At 34.1% G+C, this 7,005-nt stretch overlaps 1 protein-coding gene across 1 annotated transcript in view; it reads left to right on the top strand.

Annotated features, from left to right (window-relative positions):
* Nucleotides 1-7,005, top strand: part of LOC136834938 (uncharacterized) — a 564,478-nt gene that overhangs the window by 300,607 nt on the left and 256,866 nt on the right. The window lies entirely within an intron of this gene.

The following is a 7,005-nucleotide window of genomic DNA, read 5'->3' as shown; positions in this document are numbered from 1 at the left end:
ATGCTCTCTCTCTCTCTCTCTCTCTCTCTCTCTCTCTCTCTCTCTCTCTCTCTCTCTCTCTCTCAAATATATGGAGAAAAGTTTTCTCAGTAAATATAAAGAGATGTTCATTGCAAGGAGAAAAAGGTTTTTCTTCATTATTTGCAAATCGTTTAATAAAGATAGAGGCCTGCTTGCCCTTGATAAAGCAGTCAGACTCTCTCTCTCTCTCTCTCTCTCTCTCTCTCTCTCTCTCTCTCTCTCTCTCTCTCTCTCTCTCTCTCTCTCTCCTGGAAGGTATGGAATGGTCTAAATGAAAACTGTTTATTGGACAAAACTCCACGTCATACACAGTCAACAATGAACGGCTCCTGTTTTGTAAAATCGCCTCCCAATCCGTTACGTATACTGTTAAAATCGCTCTCCAATCTCCGATACTCACCGTAGCGGTCCCAAATCGTCTTTCCCAGTCGCTACGACCCAAAACACAGCCCGGCGAGAAATTTTTACCTAGTCGCGTCCAGTCATGCTATAGCCAAGGGCTACTCTGTGGAGAACGCATGACTCCATTATTATTGTTTTTCGTTGCTTTTTTTGGAGGGGAGGGGGTTTGTTCTGTTATTGACTCCTTGCTTCGTCCTTTTTCATTGGCAGCTGCCGTAGGGACGACCTATTTCATTCCGGATGATAACGCAGTAAGCCCATTCCGCTTGTACCCGAAATGAGTGACTATTACGCCAAGATTCCCGTCGTATATCTTCACTGTAACCTATGGGTTAGCGTGGATGACAGTTCATTACGGCTCTCCGTGCGCGCGCGTTTGCGTGTGGTCGAAGCATTATGTCTTTTCTTGTGTGTGTGTGTGTGTGTGTATATGTGTGCGTGTGGTTTTTATTATTCTAGTGATTTAAAAAAAATGGATTAGAGTTTTTACTTCTCTTGTATTCGAATGGCATACAGGCTTCATCCGAATTGCCTGTGGGTTAATTACTGTTTTAAGTATTTAAAATTCAGTATTGATAATATATACCTTCCATTATGTGATGTCTAAACTATTAGGAAGTTCACGCACATGCACAAACAGATTTAGAAATATTTTGACCTTTGATGTAATTACTTTTTTCGAATACACAAGCATACGCACGGACTTATACGGGAGAAAATAATGCACTTGCGGCCGAAAGTGTAGAGATGCACTAGCGGATCCAGAAAAATTTCATGGGGGGGGGCGCTAATTTTCATATTATGCATGCATGCATGCATACATACACACATACATACATACATACATACATATATATATATATGTATATATATATATATATTTCTATAATAGTTTTTTATTTTTTTCTATTTTTATATTTTTCATTTATGTTATTATCCAAATCTTCAATATTATTATTTTGTCATTATTTTTCATGGGGGGGCACGTGACCAGGTGACCGCCCCCCGATCCGCTAGTGTAGAGATGTAAATAGATCATTTCTGTAAATCGCTCGAAATTTTCAGAAAAAGCACAACAAGGTCAGGAGACGCGACGGGAAAATACGTGGAATTTCCACTTTACTGACATGAACTTTTCGCTGAAAGCGCAAGAAATTATCATGGGAAGTACGTCAGTTTCTAAGGAAAATGCGATAGCAGTCTGAGGGAAGCACATGAAACTCCCCTGAAAATAACGAGACTGCCTCTGTAGAATTCTACAAAATCTTTGGACGCGTTTCCGGTAATATTGCCAAGCATTTTTGTCGATGATTGCTTGGTTATTTCAGCTAAAATTTTCATGAAACCTTGCAAGATCATTATTGGGCTAGAACCAGTCCTTTAAATTCTGTTAACACTTGTATCCGCATCAGGTAGGAGGAGGAGGTAGTTTTGTGTTGCCAAATTTCTGCGGGTCTATTGCTGATCAGATATCAATTCACGTTCGAACATCCGGTTCTTAGATATTATATGTTGATAGTGAGACAGATTAGTAGAACCGTGGGTACTCTTTTCCATGGACAAAGCAAAGGCAGTAAGCCATGAGTTAAATACAGTCATAAATTGTGTACTAAATTTATTTGTTTTCTGCTGTCATCCAGATACAGACACAGCTGCTGCTGTGTTGCTGGAAGTCCATCAAGAATTTAGGTTTTGTTTTTGATTCGGATCTCACAGGAAATTCGTCAAGAAATGCTCTTGGTTAATGGAGTAGGGTCGAGGTTGAATTATTTTGGTTGGGTTTGTGATGCTTTGAATTACAAAAATTACTCCTGAAAACTAATTAATTTTAGTAATTATCCGAATAGGGCGTCAGACCCCCACCCCAAAAAAGCAATTCCTTGTGATTTAAGTCGGAATCGAAGTAAGAGTTTTTTTTTTCTTTTTTTCAGGGAACTCCAGAAGTAACTCTTTGATTTTGGATATAACGTGAATACGGTCCCTGGCCCAAATAAGAATTTTTAATCGGTTATAGGAAAATGTCAGCAATTTAAGTCGGACACTGTGATTTGATGGTTCGTGACCGCGGGAATTTTTACGCCAGTATGTAATCTCATATCATTCAGTTAATCAATCATTGAGTCACTGGTTCAGGAAGTAGACTTGCCTAGACACAAGGAGATGAACTTCGTTATGTGAAGCATTTGAGAAGTCAGTTTCTGGAGTCCTATTTTTCGTTATTTTGTTTTCTGTTACTTTTGTCGTTTTCAAATTTTAGTGCTAAAAGTTTCCTGTCATGTGAGGTTAAACGAAGAAAAATGAGTTGTTTGTGGGCACGAGAGAGAGAGAGAGAGAGAGAGAGAGAGAGAGAGAGAGAGAGAGAGAGAGAGAGAGAGAGAGAGAGAGAGAGAGAATGCATGTGTGTGTGTGATACATAGTTTTCCTGCAAGCTTATAAGAAATAAATAAGATAATTTGCGTTTGTATAAGATAGTTTGAGTGCTTGCGTGTAGATAAGACGCTCGAAGAAAGATTTGGTGTGTTTGTGTGTGTCTTGAATCGTGCATGTGTGTGTGTGCGTGTTTGCATGTGCTTGTTTGAGAGAAAGAGAGAGAGAGATAAAGGTTTATGCACGTATGTTGGATACATAATGTTTCTAAACATATGAGAGATAAAAATATAAGTTGTATGTATATAAGTTAGATCAAGAAAGCATTTGAATGCTTGCATGTCATTAAGACATAAAGAGATTTTTTTGTGTTTCTGAGAGAGAGAGAGAGAGAGAGAAAGTCAGCCTTCTGAGTGGAACGTCACAAAAATAAATAGAATAAAAAGCGAAAAACGGAACTGTTGCAATTGATGAGGTGAGCAACGTTTTGTGGTCAGCTGTTTCCTTTTCCAAGGTCTAGAATTACAAGAATGCCGGTGGCTGGCACTCCTAAGTTGAGCTGTTTCAACAAAACATAGATTTTTCTGAATAAAAAGAAATTTTATATATAAACGTACATAGCGTATGCATGTGTACACACATACATACATAAATATATATATATATTATATTTATATTATATATATATATATATATATATATATATATATATATATATATATATATATATATATATATATATATATATATATATATATTATATATATATTATATATATATTATATATAATATATGCGTGTGTGTGTGTGTATTACACTTACATACTTTTACACACACACATACGTAACGCTGAATTCTCCCAAATTCTCACATACGCGACCTGGTTCGTGTTTTCGTTTTTGTCTCTTATTTTTCTTCTTCTTTCATCTTGGGTTGCAGGAGACAAGAGAGCCGTTCTTCTCGTGTTTGTATTTTTCCTTTTCCCCAACTCGATCTCTCAAGCGACACTTTTGTTCCTCTCTCCGTTTGACTTGAAACTTTCTATATCGCTTTAGTTTCACCTCGCATTGAAGCTTTTGAACGCGTCGCTGACCTAGATTCCAAGTATAGGAGCGAGAAGAAGAAGACGAGGAGGAGGACGAAAAAAATAGAAGAGTTGAATAGCTACCATCATTACCTTGGCTTTTTGAGGCTGGGAAAATTGCAGGATCACGGTCAAAGCTGCTTGTAATGATGATGTCAACACCCCCTTGATCTTAAAAAAAAAAGTTGGTAATGTGGATCTAAAAATGAAATGAAAACTTCGTTGCAAAATAAGGTAGTAAGCGTCTCGATCGGTCATGACGCTTCGTAAAGAGTCCTGAGATCTTGGGAAGACGCCGTTGTCATGGCGACGAGCGTCCTGGTGTTTCCAACATCTGGCACGACGAAAAATTAGGGAGACGTCGTGTTTCCAACATCTAGGACGAAAAATTGGAGAGACCTGATTACATTAAGACGGAGAAACTCCGGGATTGGTATAAGGTTTAGTTGAGAGATTAAATGGAATGTGCTGTTATAACGGTGACAAATAAAATATTCCCAATCCTAAATGTTTTCAGATTTGATTTGTTTATGCAATCTAGCGTCGCAGCGATTGTGGTTTTTGAATCCACTATATATTGCCAAGATTTCACATTTAAAAGTGATTGTACGAAAACGTCAGAAAAAGATTTTTGCCTAGAATTCTGTGTGCTATCTCCCATACTTTCACGATCGCATATCTGTGAACTATAACGTAGAAGTTCTTATGGTAAAGTGATTGTGATTTTACCCAAACTTTTATAATTATTAGTTCACATACATTTACTTTATTGGATTTACGCTTCATTTCACTCTCTTGGTCTCATTATAACCCATTACCACTTTTACCCTAAATCTAAGGCTTGTTGAAAGTTGTAGTGACTTGGTATTCTACAAGGCAGGGTTGTTGACCCTCACTCAGTTCTTGTCTTTTATCCTTTGTTATTGCGTAGCCAGTTGACGAAAACCGGTCAATTAATCATTGGTAGAGGTACAGTAGTAATTCTTGTACCGATTCAGAGGTCAGCAAGAGGGGAAGTGTCAGGTTTGTTAATGTTTTCATTACTTATTTATTGTTTTTTTGCCACTGTTTTTACCTTTTCGATTTAAAGTACTGGCGCATTAATACTATACACACACACACACACACACACACACACATATATATATATATGTGTGTGTGTGTATATATATATATATATATATATATATATATATATATATATATATATATATATATATATATTATATATATATATATATATATATATATATATATTATATATATATATATATATATATATATATATATATATATATATATATATATATATATATATATATATATATATATTATATTATATGCCTTTGTCCTTTAGAGGTGGCTGTTAAGGAGGGTGTTACCTTTCCGGATCTTGGCAGGTCTTAATGAGATGAGGTTGCCTTTCTTCACTCCAGCTACGCTGTGCCACAATTTTCTAATTACTGGCCTAAAATCTGTAATTAATTATACGGAAAAATTATTTATGATAATAATTCGTGTTTGTATTTTACATAATTTTATATATAATATTATATATATATTATATATATATATATATATTATGTGTATATATATATATATTTATATATATATATATATATATGTATATATATATATATATATATATATATATATATATATATATATTTTTATATATTACACCTCGAGGTTATATTTTTTGTACTAGCTTCGTGAAATATATTACCGAAACCTGTATTACGAAGGCATGTTGACATGAAAACAAGATAAAAAATCAAAATTATTTTTATGTAATAATATCTTTTGGTGTTTTGTAATTGTTATTTTGTTCTGAAAAATTTCTCCTCCTTCAACCAGTTTGCATAGCTAATTTTGTAGTAAAAAGAATGGTAAAATGTTTTTATTGCTTTTGTCAGTTTTTCTGTCATTGTTCCAGTCAGTTGATTTATTATTATTATTATTATTATTATTATTATTATTATTATTATTATTATTATTATTATTATTATTATTATTATTATTATTATTTTACTCTACATTTCCTCTTCTTGCTCTACTTTATTCTTGTCCAAAGGGGCATTTGGTAAAATGCAATGTTGCTTAATTTAATTTTCCCTCCCTCTTCTTCCAGTTGATGTGATAATAATAATAATAATAATAATAATAATAATAATAATAATAATAATAATAATAATAATAATAATAATTTAGATTCCATTCTGTACATATAGGAGCGGTATTTAGGGACTTCTATCATACATTTTTCAAGTGATCTTCTGTCTTTTTTAAGGTCAGCAAGAAACTTTACTGTGAAAAGAAAAGAGAGCACTTTAATAAATAAATAAAATAAATTAATAAATAAATTAATTAAATGGAATAAATAGATAAATACAAGTTTTATACTTCAGGACGAACGCCAGGTGCATCTCACCACCTGCAGTGGAGGCTTCACCTTGATTGAAAAATATTAGTTGTTCCAGATGATAAGTGTGCAGTATTTTTTTTTAGCAGGATTTCCAAGAAAGTAGGGCTGGAGTGGGAATGTCGACAACACCTTTATGACTTAGGAATTATTTAATTTATAGTTTTTGTAATCGGATATTTTGTAACTCAAATCGGTTTCACGTTCTGTAGTCAGATAATGGTATATGGTTTTTCTTTTGCGTTAGTATTTCAGAGAAAGGGCTTTAGACAGGCTTAGCAAAGGTATATGTGACAAATATAGTGTTTTTTTTCTTTCTATCCGGAAACATCTCTATGGTTTCGAAAGTGAATTTTATTTTGCTTTCACTTCACACCATTTAGAGTTCGTATATACTTCTTTTTTGTGGAGTTTCATATCGAATTATTCTCAGCTATTCGGAAATTCTCATAAACTAAAAAAATCTTAAAAAGTTATGGATTGCATTCTTCCGAAAAAAAAGTGTTTCTGTGCCTTCGAAAGTGCGTGTGTGTGTGTTTTTGTTTGTGTTTTATCGTTCATTGGGTGTAATTCTTCACAGATATCAAACCACGTCGTATTTCCCGCGGTGCGAACGCTCTTAGCAACTGTAAATAGAGTGAAAATTATAGATTTGTTCTGAAAATTATAGAATTGTTCTTTCCGGCAATGATTTACTGTACAGGCATTG

Source organism: Macrobrachium rosenbergii, chromosome 54 (assembly GCF_040412425.1).
Source record: "Macrobrachium rosenbergii isolate ZJJX-2024 chromosome 54, ASM4041242v1, whole genome shotgun sequence".
Lineage (NCBI taxonomy): Eukaryota > Metazoa > Arthropoda > Malacostraca > Decapoda > Palaemonidae > Macrobrachium > Macrobrachium rosenbergii.
Note: the sequence above shows the minus strand (reverse complement) of the source record. Positions and strands in the feature narration are given on the sequence as shown.